Source organism: Triticum aestivum, chromosome 1B (genome assembly GCF_018294505.1).
Source record: "Triticum aestivum cultivar Chinese Spring chromosome 1B, IWGSC CS RefSeq v2.1, whole genome shotgun sequence".
NCBI lineage: Eukaryota > Viridiplantae > Streptophyta > Magnoliopsida > Poales > Poaceae > Triticum > Triticum aestivum.
Genome location: NC_057795.1, coordinates 291,740,720 through 291,755,661, shown reverse-complemented (window position 1 = coordinate 291,755,661; position 14,942 = coordinate 291,740,720). Strand labels below are relative to the sequence as shown.

General features: G+C 43.7%; 1 long non-coding RNA gene across 6 annotated transcripts; it reads left to right on the top strand.

Annotated features, from left to right (window-relative positions):
- The first annotated feature begins 2,161 nt into the window (after positions 1-2,161).
- Positions 2,162-5,222, top strand: LOC123120074 (uncharacterized). Of its 6 annotated transcripts, XR_006459318.1 has the most exons (6): positions 2,162-2,176; positions 2,261-2,701; positions 2,820-2,950; positions 3,036-3,334; positions 3,412-3,497; positions 4,214-5,222. It is a non-coding gene; the product is annotated as an uncharacterized lncRNA (long non-coding RNA). The 6 variants fall into 6 exon arrangements; XR_006459319.1 differs by lacking the exon at positions 2,162-2,176 and having other exon boundaries at positions 2,250-2,701; positions 2,800-2,950; XR_006459314.1 differs by lacking the exon at positions 2,162-2,176 and having other exon boundaries at positions 2,251-2,689; positions 2,800-2,950.
- Positions 5,223-14,942: the final 9,720 nt, after the last annotated feature.

The following is a 14,942-nucleotide window of genomic DNA, read 5'->3' as shown; positions in this document are numbered from 1 at the left end:
CATGTCGTGGAGGAGGGGGCGACGACCACCAGCTTCGCGAGAACACGTTCGATCCTGTGCGTATTTTCGTAGCAGCTCTTCGGCAACCACATTCGATAATTTTTGACTTTGTTGGATGCTTGTGCACAACTTTCACCTTGATGAACAAGCCAAAGATGAAATTGTTTGGAAACACGAGAATGACAGAATCTACACGGCGGCCACCGTATACTAGGCTCAATTCCTTGGCTTGACCCTCTCTTCCATGGACCACATGGTCTGGAAGGTTTGGGCTCCTCCAAGGTTAAATTCTTTGCCTGGTTGGCATTGCAAGATAGGTTTTGGACCGCCGATCGCTTAGAGAGGCGTGGGTGGCCAAATTGCGGCCTCTGCCCTTTTTGCAAGAGGGTGCAGGAAACCGGTGCTCATCTTTTCTTCAAGTGCTCCTACACGATTAGGCTTTGGAGAGCCATCGTCGAGAAGATTGGCATACATCACATGGATACATCAATGTGGCACCTCCACGAAACCGTCAACAAGTGTTGGGACAAGAGAACTGACGGTACCAATCCTAATTGGCATGCTATGTCCTCCCTCACCATGCTTGTCTCTTGGACAATTTGGAATAAAAGAAATGTTAGAGTGTTCCATCACAAGTGCATGCCACCGCCTATTATCCTTACCACCATCCTGGACGAGGCCAAACTTTGGGTAACCGCAAGCGCTAAGAGACTAGGGAACTTGTTGTTAGGTGAGTAATTGTCAATGCCGCTTTTGTGGGTCTGTTGTAAAACTCTAAACTCTACTATCTACTTATTTAATGGATGAGGCTAATCTTTTTCCTCCGTTTTGAAAAAAATAACTTGCGGTAGCAGTAGACGCATGAGAAGGCCACTTCCTGGCCGACAACGATGCAATGGTCCACAACGGCGGGGCGGAGGTCGAGGCCATGGAGCAAGGGGGATTGGCTTGGTGGACGTCCATGAGCATGGGGCAGGGGAATCGACAATGATCATTTGTAGTTCAATATTTTCGCCATCCAAACATGAATTTGTATTGGAAGCTCTCCTTAAATTCCAAGTTTCAAATGTATGAGTGGACATATGCTATGATACTTCACTACAGAGGCATTCGCGGTCAGATTTGGCTTGAATCTAGCTAGAACCATTGGATGCAGCAAGATCATGATCAACTCGGATAACATGGAGGTTGTGGAAGTTTTGAGAGAAGGCAACTCCTCTTCGGTGGCAAGTGCAATTATTGATGATTGCTATTTCATGTCATCAGATTTTAATCATGTAATTTATGATCATTGTAATAGAGAGAGTAATAAAGTAGCTCATGCACTCGCTAAGATAGTTAAGTTTTCTCCTTCTATCTGGATGGATTCGACACCGGACGTACTGCTTCCATTACTTGTAAACGACGCCACTATTTTGCTAAGTGAATAAAGGAGGAGAAGTCTTGTCATTTTTTTCCATGTTCCAAATACATGAACATCTAAACACTAAAACTGCTACTGAGCTTAATATCAATGTCGTCAATAATTGGCATTCGAGCCAATGCAATGCCAACCCCATCCAAATAGACCGTAGCAACTTTACGATGTTCTTTTGTCAGATGGCCTGCTTTGATATCAAAACTCATCTGTCAGATTGCATGCTTTGAAATCAATACTCATCAAATCCTGTGGAAAAGTGTGACTGGATTACTTTGTTCCTGGCCTATTTGCACCTGATACTTCCTCCACCAAGTACATGTGCATTTTGCGGGCTGAAGTTACACTGGAAGTACAAATTGTGTTGTACTCCCTCTATAAAGAAATATAAGAGCGTTTAGATTACTAAAATTGTGATCTAAACTCTCTTATCTATACCAATATAAAAAGACACAAAGGGGCAGATCCAATTAATCTCGGGCATCAAATCATGTCAATCCAATGACCAAGGCTGCTTCAATGTCGAGTGGTCAACACGTTCAGCGTGCAGCTAATTTCATGCCTAAAATAGTGCTAAGCACATAACACGCAAATAATATCCTACGTAATATCCGCATGCACTTAATATACTTCCAAATTAACGTGCATTGCACGTATACATTGACTAGTTTCTTTAAGGAGGGAGTAGGAGAGTAAACGTAGGCTGCAGGGAAGAATAGTTGCGCTCATATTGTGTGTGGAGGCATGCGATCACCGGATGTGGGAGAACTTCATCACTTCATTTTTTCCTAGTTCTCCTTCCTTTTAGTTTTTCTCACCTTCTTGTTTATTCATGTATTGCAGAGTTTGTGCACATATGGGTCTTAGCGTGTAGTCACTAATCGCGCCGAGTATAGGTGTACTGCACATTGAGTATCGTTACAGTTACTAAGCTCCTACGAAATCAAGCCCCCTCAGAGCTCGGTTGTTTTTCTCTAGCGGCCCCCGGATGTCAGTGTTAGGCCCGTTTGTCACCACAGCCCAACCGACGGCCTCGCATTGGTCAAAATTGGGCCATGTTCTCTTCGTCTCCAGAGGGAACGCGATTTAGGGGAAGCGCTAGCGAGGTCGGCGGTCGCCATCACCCATCTCGTGAAGGGGGCGCTCAGGCGGCAGTCGATGGTTCTGGCAGGGCAGCGGTGTGTCCGCGGGATGAGGGCGTTCCCGCGAGGTGGTTGCCGAAGGGAGGCATCCCTGCGCCACTGCCACTATTCCGTATCGTTTTCCTCCTCTGTTAGTTCCAGGGTTTGGCCCTTTTCTTTTCTCCTTCAATTTCTTGTGCTTTGGTTGCTATTTTGGTGACGGCCTGGTGCTGCTGTCCGTCGTGCCTGATGCTCCGGTAGATGGTGTCATGTTGAAGCAGAGCAATGTGATGTTGTCCTCGAGCCATGGGGCAGTGCCGTCGTGGACAGACGGGTCAGATGATGAGTACAGAGTTACACGATGTTGCTCCTCTTTTTTTTTTCTCGCCGAGGGACTGCTTCCACCGCCCAGGTTTGATTTCCTCCGCCCAGATCCTCCGTCGGGCTTTGCCCTGTGGTTGCGTTTGCCGAGTGACCTTAGAAGTGTTAAACTACAGGTTGGACAACAATAATGTTGGAATCCGCCGAGCAGGCCGCTGCCCCGACGTTGGCCACCACTGGCTGGGGTCGTAGTGCCCTCTGCTCGGAGGTCACCCAGGTCGACGTCCGTAGGTGATTCCTCCTCCAGCAGCAGCCTCCCATCCTGCACCTGACAGTCAACGTCGCTATCTCCAATGAGGGAATTAGGCAGCATTCCATGCCTCACTACTTTATGATGCTTTGTGGATGGAAATGACCTGACGCTAATTCCAACCATTCTTTTGTCTCTATCCTCTCCCTAACTGACCTCAAGCAAGTGAGCAGCCAACACTCTCTCATGCCGTAGATTTAGATTGGTTGGTTACTAACTCTGTATTATGCTGTTTGTGTCAGAGCTGCTACTGCTGCTCCAGGGGCAGATAATCGAACAAAGGGTGAGGCGGACGAGCTAGAGAAGATTAAGTATTCCACATATACAGGTTCGTGTGATGCTACTTTGAGATACTACGCTTGGTTCAACTTTTATGGATTTTTTTGCTTGCAGTGAAAATATCTGCTCCACACACTATGTTTGATTTAACACTTTAGCTCAATCGTGTTAATTAGAGGCTACATTAACTTGACTTAGACGCGAACCAGCTGATTGTTGTTCATGTAACAAATTACTTCCTTCTTTATGTATCCCTCATGATTGTTCCATATTCAATAAACCTAACATTATGCTATTCAACCTGAAGTGATGGTGGATGACTTTGAACATATTTCACAATAATATGATCTGCCACTTCTCCTATACATGATTCTGCAGCTACCTGGGACCAAATCTTGTTGTTGAGTCATTTTGAAGATATATGATTGTCGCTTCTCCTATAAATGATAACTTGTGATAATTCTAATTTCATGACACTATAGTACATCAATGGAGTAAAAAAAGGTTGTTTTCCAATTGAGTACTTGCTGAATCCAAAATTTATCTCAGGATAGGATACAAAATATGCAAGTTTGCATGATTTATGATGTATGTCGGTCATTAATCTGATCTGACTCGATTTCCAGAAATTTGAGGATGGCCACTAAGCTTATCTGATGTTTCTTTACTTCCTCAAAATCTTTTAGTACCATCGGTGATTCTGTTTTGCTTGACTTAATGCATTTACATTTCTTGAATAAGCTGATGAATGTTGCATTTCAACAGATGTTATCTCGGATTAGATGAGAATCATTCATCTTCAATTTTGCATAACAAGAAACCTAGCTTATATTTTTCTATTGCGACATTCCAATGTCTCAAGTTCTTTTGACGTGGAGCATCCTACAAACATCACCATGTCAAGAGTCCGTATGGCAAGTGATACGTGCGGCATCTACTTCACATACTTAAAGGTGAATCATCTCCTTTATACATGTCCACTTGACCCCTTCGAGGACGGTATACTACTTGACATTCCTCTCGTGTGCATACATAGGTATTGCCGGAGCTTCATGGATGACGAGGAGGAGTGCAAGAGCCAAGGATCACCTACATCATCCGTGAGGGAAGCTTGGAAGCGAAGATGGAAGAAGACGGAGCTGCAGCAAAGCTACAACCACCGGACGTCCGGCCACCCGCAGACCAGACGACCAAAAGAACTCCAGCCAACGAGTGCTACAAAGGCCGGACGGTCGACGACCTCCGGACGTCCGACAAGTCCTAGCCACTGGACGTACGACGCCTACTGGATATCCAGTGCCACCTATCCAGAAGCAAACTGTCAGAAGTCCGACGCCCTCCGGACGTCCGGACCACCGCGAGCGACCGGATATTCGGTAACCACCGTACGTCCGATCCTGCCTGTGCGCAGCCGGGCCTTTGGCCTTGTATACCTCTCCCACTTACCCCTTCGTGGCTAAGACTATATATACTCCTCCCCCACCCCTAGCTAGAGTTAGCAAATATGATAGCTCATTTGTATGTGAGCTTTGCTCCTACCACTCTACTCTTGAGAGAAAGCGAGAGAGAGACTACCACTCCCATGGAGCTCAAGACCTCCATGTGAGCATGTGAGAAGATCCTATGGGATTCAAGACCCCTCATGGGAAGACCCGTCACAGATTCAAGATCTCCTCTTGAAGATGAACTTCACATTGTATCTTTCCCTTTGTTGTTCATGTACCTTGTGGATCTATGTGTTTATTAGTCTAGTGGATGTGTGATTGGACTTGTTCTTGAGTGTTTCCTCTCGTTCCCCTCGTGTTCTTCGTGGGAATCATATCCAATCGTGAATCTTTCTTCTCTGAGCTTGGTTAATCTACACCTAGTTCTCAGTATTAAGTAACCATGATTGTAGAGAATACCGCAATTGTTTTCATGTAAGCCTCTGCATCATCTTTCAGGATAGTTAGGATTATATTATAAATTTTAGTGACATACCATCTCCAATAAAATAAAAAGGCACCAACAACATCCAATTAATCAAGCTATGAGAAGTTGATTAATCTATTCCAACTATGTAATCTTCTCCATCCTCGATCTCATCGCAAACCTAATAGAGTCAGTCATGTTTCAACAAAGAAAAGTCATCATTTTTAAATATTTGGAGAACTTATGCAGTCTACGTTCAGCTCTGATGATATTTTCTGTAGGCGGCGGAACAACAAAAATACTAAAGTCGTTGGCAGAACAATAGCAGAGAAAAAAAAGTCCGCCCCTCATGTTCTTACCGTACATAATTGTTAACTTTGTGACTATACTTAGAATTCTTTAAGGTTTAGAAATATTGCTATATGAGAAGAGGTTAGCTTCTTTTAGTGTGCTTGATTATGATTAAAGAAGACGATATCAAAGTATTGTGATGTGTTTCCATATATTTGCCTATTACAGACTTGATTATTAAGGCATTATATACTGTTTACCATAATATATTTTCTTTCATCACTATTTTTCTCTTATGGTTCCCATGTTGCATGTGTTGAAACTTGAAACTATAGTGGAAAACATGAACTTGTTGGAAGTAGATGCACTGGACGATTGACCTTAGCTAGCCTTCCCCAAGTAGTAATGCCACCGAAGTTTTCATGGATAAATAACTCAACTCTGCACAGTGTTTGTGTCGGCTCTCAGTAAATGTTATGGGTACTGTGTAGGTATTTTGGTAACACCCTGGTATTTTGGTAACACCCTTTGGGGGGTCCCCCTGCTCGACCTCGCGCTAACGCACGCAGTGCACTTGGTTGACAGGCGCAATGCAGCTATTCTGTTTTCAACCCCAAACACGCACACAACCCCAGAGCCACACCCCTAAGATAGATAGTGGGGCGACGGGGTGTGACGGACTCGCCTCCGCATGCGACGCCGCAGCACGCCACGTTGTCGCCTGCTCCAGCTCGTTCCAGGCTCGGCCACGCAAGGGGGAGGGAAGGGAGGGGATCACGACCCCCCTCCCCCTGCTCGGCCTCGCGCTAACGCATGCAGTGTGCTTGGTTACAGGCGCAGGGCGACTATTCTATTTCCAACCCCAAACACGCACGCAACCCCAGAGGCACACCCCTAAGATCGATAATGGGGTGACGGGTTGTGACGGACTCGCCTCCGCATGCTACGCCGCGGCACGCCGCATCGTCACCTGCTCCGGCTTGTTCCAGGCTCGGCCCCAAGCACGTCCCCTCCCCCCATGCTCGGCATCGTGCTAACGCATGCATTGCACTTGGTTGATAGGCGCAGTGCGGCTATTCTGTTTCCAACTCCAAACACACATGCAACCCCAGAGCCACACCCCTAAGATAGATAGTGGGGCGACAGGGTGTGACAGACTCTCCTCCGCATGCGACGCTGTGACACGCCCCGTCGTCGCCTGCTCTGGCTCGTTATACACATGGGGTATCACGACCCCCTGAGAGCCCGATAAAAAAGGAAAAGTTGTGCTGGAAAGGAACTTAGCCATGATGCAGTTCAGTTATACACATGAATGAAGTGCCATTTAGCAAAAAAGTTTTTGCTCAGATAAAAAGGGTGAAAAAAGAAACACCTACAAACAGAGCAGGAGCAAAAAAACAAAAACACACGTAACACAAAAAAACCAGGGTTCGCATATGTATATATATATATTATTTATATAAAATAAAAGACATGCAGTTTCAACCATATACACTGTTGCAAAAGCAGACGCTACACAAGGACAGAAAAAGTAGCCTTTTCATACACATTATCTACCTTAGACAGCACAGCATACACACCATAACCATAGCTCTTGTCCAAACACAAGACTTTAACCAGAAATATGCCAATGATTGTTACTGCGACTACGACTGCGACAGGGAAGTAAGCCCGAGGCTTGCAATCAGATCTCGTAGCTCAGGCGACATGTCTTCGTAATACAACATGTTCAAAGGATTGAACAACAGTTGGAAAATGTACTCCGCCTTTCAATCTTCAATAGCAGTCTAATTTTTTTAAAAAAATGCAAATCAGTGATTAAAAAAAGGTTGTCGTAAGAACGAGAAGTGAAAACATTAAAAAATAAAGGGTAACAAAAAGAAGAAATAGAGAAGGTATTACATCGGATTGGACAATTCTGTCGACTAGACGCACGCCGTTATACACCTGCGTCAACCTCAGAACATAGACCGGGTAAGAGGGTTTCTCTGCCAATTTAACCCAATCAGGGTGATTCTTAGAGTTATACAACTTTTCACCATAAATCATCTTCAACAGCTGAGTCATCCTTCTCATCTGGCAAAAGGTGGAAAGGCAACACAAAGTAAAAAACACACATTACAGATCAATAACTATCAGACGATGTAAAAATACAAGTTCTTCACAACGTCTAGACGGTCCCTCTTTTGCATGTGAGGTCATTTCGTTTTGTCACTCTTTTACACAGATTGGGTGTGTGGGAGAAATGCAGTTCTGTGTCACATATGTTGCAAGGCACTGTATTAACAAGTTTGGTGCTATGTGTACTAACAATGCATGTGCAGTTTAAAAAATATATGCAGTAGGAGAAACACAAAAAAACTTTGCAGTTGGCTAAAAAAAATATAACATACCACTTCAGTGCGATCTGAGTGGTAGTCAGTCCTGCGCCACTTTGTTGTGAAATCAGGATAGCCAGTGTACTTCCTGGTGTCATGGATACCAATGGTCTGGCGATGTTGGTTCACCGTCTATAGGGCATAATGATCATCCTTGGAGCGCGACACCATAATTTGTCTCATCAAAAAACAAATGAAATGAAAGTTCATTCGACACATAGCATTAGGACCACTGCTTCAAATAACTATAAAAAGAAATGCAACAATGAAGAAATAAATGATGGAAAACAATGGCCTTACTAGTTTTGCGTCCAACAGGTTTTTGTCGCAAAAAAAACCTTGAACTACTTAACTACATCTTCTAGAACAAATGGGTTATGCACAACTGGCAACACAGGGTATCCTTCCTCATTTTTCTTCACATCGGTTTCCATTTGAACAACATACTACATAGAAAAAGAACAAACGGGACATGAAAAAAGGAATAAAACATGCATGCACACATGGACATAAAAAATTTAGTACAAGACAAAAATGCACCAAAGCAAAAAACATGACAATAGACACATTTACCGTGATAAATAAAGCTGAAAGTAGCACACGTTCACCAGAACCATAAACTAAACTCATTTCAGGATCTTGCTTTCAGTTCTTAATGACAAAATCCATGAGATACGAGTCCATGGAAGCTCCTTTGCCAAATGTATTATAGATATAGTCAACTTTGACTGTTTCGATATCACTAAAAGCATTATTCACCATCTAGAACGTGTTACTGTAGTAAACATACATATATGAGATCAAAAAATAAAGTTAAAAACAAAACACACAAAAAGGATGAAGGGCACACACATAAAACTTACTCGTTGTATTTGGTTACAAAATCTTGGCTGAGAACGAGATCCTTTATTATCCTCGCCTCATCAATATATCTGAACCTCGGAGGCCTACATTTCTCTAAAGAGCCTCTCAACTTAAAAGCCCTTTCACCTGCCCTCTTGTTCGAAAATACTTGAGCCTCATCTACAGGAGGACGATTGATTGCTGCACTCCTAGTCCTAGTGACGTGTGGCACCGACGTAACAAAATCATCATCATCAACATCAAATACCTCATGCGGAGAGCCGAGTTGAGCAACCTTTCCACCACCAGGTCCAGATGCCACATCTGTGTTCAAACCATCTCCAGCAAAAGAACCAGAATTCTCTGGAGAAATTTCAATGGCACAATCCTCATTAACTACCTCAGAACCTTGTGACTCAAACAATGATGTACAACCTCCATGAAGACCCCCATCAAAACCTGATAACGAGGAGAAAAAACATGGGAACACTCAGCCCAAATACAAACCAAAACATTAAATGCATCTCAATAATATAAAAAATGCAGTTCACTAAAGAAGAGAATGCAACCCACTTATCTAGAACAATGCAACCCACTTGTCTACAACAATGCAGCCCACTTGTCTAGAACAATGCAGCTCACTTATCTAGAACAATGCAACTCACTTATCTAGAGCAATGCAGCCCACTTGTCTAGAACAATGCAACTCACTTACCCCGAATAAAATGCAGCTCACTAGTCTACAACAAAGCAGCTCACTTACACAACAATACATAGCCCTCCACTTTAAATCATGCATTTCACTAAACACACTAATAAAAAAAGACCTTAAGAAGCGGAAGCAAGCAGTAGACAAAAAATAAGGAAAATAAAGATGCTCACTAACACAACCTTTATCTGCAAAAATTAAAAGTGACGATAACTCAAGGGAACACTTTGTCGATGTGAGCCAGCTATAGAGCATGGCCTTTCTGATGTAGCCAATGTGCTCCACCCCAAACTGAGCAACACGGACACCTTCCCAAGTCTACAAGAATTGAAACATATAGAATCCACAATCATGCCTGCAATAAAAGAACAAAACATCAGTTTCACATAATGAAACATAAAAAGAACAGTTGTGCAGTATGGTGGAGAGGGGCTACAAGGAACACACCCATTTGGCTGAACTGGGACAACCACATGTTTCAATGATGCGGCTTGAACTACGTCGGTATTTCCCCAAAGAGGAATGGAGGATGCACCGCAGCGATGGTAGGTATGTCCCTCAGTGATGAGACTAAGGTTATTGAACCAGTAGGAGAATCACGCAACACTACATAAATAGTACTTGCACACAAAGAACAAATACTAGCAACCCGACGTGTTAAATGGCTTGTCAATCCCTTTTGGGTAACGATGCCAGAAATCATCGAGTTGACGGGATAAGGATACGATAGATTGGATAAATAGATCACGAATAAATGCAAAACAAAATAAAGTGCAACAAGGTATTTTTGGGTAAATATGATAAAGAAGAGACCCGGGGCCCGTAGATTTCACTAGTGGCTTCTCTCATGAAAATTAGCATACGGTGGGTAAACAAATTACTGTTGGGCAATTGATAGAACTTCAAATAATCATGAGGATATCCAGGCAATGATCATTATATAGGCATCACGTCCAAGATTAGTAGACCGACTCCTGCCTGCATCTATTACTGTTACTCCACACATCGATTGCTATCCAACATGCATCTAGTGTATTAAGTTCATGGAGAAACGGAGTAATGCAATAAGAACGATGGCATGATGTAGACAAGATCTATTTATGTAGAAATAGAGCCCATCTTGTTATCCTTAATAGCAACGATACATACGTGTCGTTTACCCTTCTGTCACTGGGATCAAGCACTGTAAGAGCAAACCCATCGCAAAGCACCTCTTCCCATGGCAAGAAATATCGATCTAGTCAGGCTAACTAAACCAAAGATTCAAAGAAGAAATACGAGGCTATAAGCAACCATGCATATAAGAGATCAAAAGACTCAAATAACTTTCATGGATAAAAACACAGATCTGATCATAAACTCAAACTTCATCGGATCCCAACAAACACACCGCAAAAAGAGTTACATCAAATAGATCTCCAAGAGACCATTGTATTGAGAATCAAAAGAGAGAGAGAGGAAGCCATCTAGCTACTAACTACGGACCCGTAGGTCTATAATGAACTGCTCACACATCATCGGAGAGGCACCAGTGAGGATGATGAACCCCTCCATGATGGTGTCTAGATTGGATCTGTTGGTTCTGGAACTTGCGGCGGCTGGAATTATTTTTTGTCGACTCCCCTAGGGTTTCTAGAATATTGGGATATTTATAGAGCAAAGAGGCGGTGCGAGAGGCGTCCGAGGTGGGCATGACCCACCAGGGTGCGCCTGGGCCCCCAGGCGCGCTCAGGTGGGTTGTGCTCCCCTCGGAGCCCCCACGTACTTCTTTGGCCCAACAAGTGTCTTCTGGTCCAGAAAAAATCACCAAAAAGTTTTGCTGCGTTTGGACTCCGTTTGGTATTGATTTCTTGTGAAGTAAAAACAAGCAAAAAACAACAACTAGCACTGGCCACTATGTCAATAGGTTAGTCCCAAAAAATGATGTAAAGTTGCTATAAAATGATTGTAAAACATCCAAGAATGATTATATAACAGCTTGGAACAATAAAAAAAATTACAGTTACTTTGGAGACGTATCAGCATCCCCAAGCTTAATTCCTTCTCGTCCTCGAGTAAGTTAATGATAAAAATAGAATTTTTGATGTGGAATGCTGCCTAACATGTTCATCGCATATTGTTTTCTTTATAGCATGGACATTTGGACTTTTATATGATTCAAAGCAATAGTCTAGTTTTGACATGAAGATTCCCGTACTCAAGCATATCAACAAGCAACCATGTCTTTCAAAATATCAACACTAAAGCAAGTTATCCCTAGCCCATTATGCTCGATCTATTGGGAAACATTGCATGGAAAACAAAAAAAATTATACGCACACGCAATGATCTATCCATGGAGATGCATAGCAACGAGGAGGAGAGTGTGACTACATACCCTCATAGACCGTAAGCGAAAGCGTTTCACAACGCGGTTGATGTAGTCGAACTTTCTTCGCGCTCCAACCGATCTAGTACCAAACGCATGGCACCTCCGTACTCTGCACACGTTTAGCTTGGTGACGTCCTCCGCCTTCTTGATCCAGCAAGACGGCAAGGTAGTAGATGAGTTCCGGCAGAACGACGACATGGTGACGGTGATGGTGATGTGATCTTCGTAGGGCTTCGCCTAAGCACTATGAAAATATGACCGAGGGAGTAAACGGTGGACGGAGGCACCGCACACGGCTAAGACAATGTTGTGTCCTTGTGTGGCGCCCCCTACCCATGTATGACACATTGCATGGAAAACAAAAAAAGTTCTACGCACACTCAAGATCTATCCATGGTGATGCATAGCTACAAGAGGAGGAGAGCAGCTACATACCCTTGTAGATCGCTAAGCGGAAGCATTTATCACGCGGTTGATGTAGTCGTACTCTTCATGATCTGATCACGATCCAACCGATCTAGTGCCGAACAGACGAGACCTCTAAGTTTAGCACACGTGCGGCTCGATGACGTATCCTCCTTCTTGATCCAGCAAGCGGGAGAGGAGAAATAGATGGGATCACAACTAACACGACGACGTGGTGGTGATGGAGCTGGGACGAGGCGATGGAACTACAGAGTAACGGGAGCGAGAGGGGCGCCAAGGGCTTGGTGTATCCTCTTGGGGCGCCCCTCCCCTCTCTCTCTATATATATATATATGTAGAGGGGCGTGGAAAACAGCCCCTCCAAGCCCTGGGGCGCAGCTAAGGGGGAGTGGACTTGGATTCCAAGTCCAATCCTATTCCTACTAGGACTCCTTCTTTTTTTGCCTTCCCTAGCCACATGGGCTTTTTAGGACTTGGTGCGCCTAGCCCAATAACGCTAGGGCACCTTCTCGCAGCCCATGCTAGACCTTGAGTCGTGGTGAACCCACTTGTGGACTTCCGGACCCCTCCGGAATCCTCCGGAACCTTCTGGAAGCTTCCCAGTACAATACCAAAAAAACTACACCTTTTTCAGGAACCCAAAATATGACTTCCCATATATAAATCTTTTCCTCTCAACCATTCTGAGACTCCTCGTGACGTCCGGGATCTCATCCGGGACTCTGAACAACATTTGGTTACCACTCATCAAATATCCCAATACTACTCCATCGTCAACGAACGTTAAGCGTGGGACCCTACGGGTTCGGGAATTATGTAGTCATGACTGAGACACCTCTCCGGTCAATAACCAATAGCAGGACCTGGATGCCCATATTGATTCCTACATATTCCACGAAGATTTTTATCGATTGAACCTTTATGACAACATACGCAATTTCGTTTGTCTGTCGGTATGTTACTTGCCCAAGATTCGATCATCGGTATCTCTATACCTACTTCAATCTCGTTACCAACAAGTCTCTTTACTCATTCCGTAATACATCATCTTGCAACTAACTCCTTAGTCACTTTGCTTGCAAGCTTCTTGTGATGTGTATTACCGAGAGGGCCCAGAGATACCTCTCTGATACATGGAGTGACAAATCCCAATCTTGATTCACACCAACTCAACAGACACGTTCAGAGATACCTATAGAGCATCTTTATGGTCGAAGTAATATGTATTTGACATTAATAAAGCAGTAGCAATAAACTGAACGATCATATGCTATGCTAACGGTTGGGTCTTGTCCATCACATCATTCTCCTAATGATGTGATCCCGTTATCAAATAACAACTCATGCCTATGGTTAGGAAACCTTAACCATCTTTAATTAACAAGCTAGTCTAGTAGAGGCCCACTAGGGACATGGTATTTGTTTATGTATCCACACATGTATTTAAGTTTTCGGGCAATACAACTCTATCATGAATAAAAAACCTTTATCATAATTAAGGAAATATAATAATAACCATTTTATTATTGCCTCTAGGGCATATTTCCATCAGGTGGGAGGGGAGGAGGCATCCCCTAGGGCGCCCCAAGAGACCTAGCTGCAGCCCTAGGGCTGCTGTGTTGCCCTGCGCCCCCCTTTCCTTGTAAGAAGAAGGGGGAATGATAGAGGCGGAGGTGTCGCGATCTTTCAATGAAATGATAACTATCGATTTGGTGAAGATGACTTTGATGATCCGACTACAAACGTGCATGATGTTGCGCCTTAGCAATCGCTAAACCAACTCCAAGAGGTTATTGACCACGCCGGAGCACAATCAACCTGACCACGAAGGTCTATTCCTGCAAGCAATCGAAGAACAAGCAACAATATGATAAAAGCAATCTGAATATTACGAGTATATATGAAGTATTGATAAAGGTGGGGATCCATAAGCGGTCTTGGTCTTGTCATTGGACACAAACGAAGTACACGAAGTTGCAATGACTAACTTTTAACTAAACAAATGCCAAGGAAAAAGCTACTTGATGGATCTACTTATATAGGAGCAAGGGGTGCCGGCCAAGGAGGTGGGAGGACGTCCCAAGGGAGCCTGACACTAACCCTAGGTTGTACAAGGCCAATGGGCCCAAGTGGAGGTGACGTAACACCTTTGGACTTGTAGTTTGACTCAGATTCTGCTGCAGCATCAGATTGTTTCGTCCATAACTCAATGCCCCGGACGAATTTGAAGGTGAGCACAATTGGGTTAGAAAGTGCATGAAATCTATTTTCCAACAAAAAAAGAATCACCCAATTCAGAGTCCGGATGAAAAAGTTATTGACGTTTTGAGTCAGGTATGTCTGTGCAGTCCGAATCTGAGTCCAGAACGTGAGAGACTTGGACTCTATCCAGAAGTGACGTGAGAGAACGTTTTGAAGAGCAAGTAAACATCTCTTTCTCCCTTATCTTCATATGTGGATTGTACAAATGTCCCATACACCTGCAATTAGACATGGCACAAAAGTTTGTGAAGTATTTTCGTCCTGGATGACATAAATAAATTATTGCATAGTTTGCATTAGAAA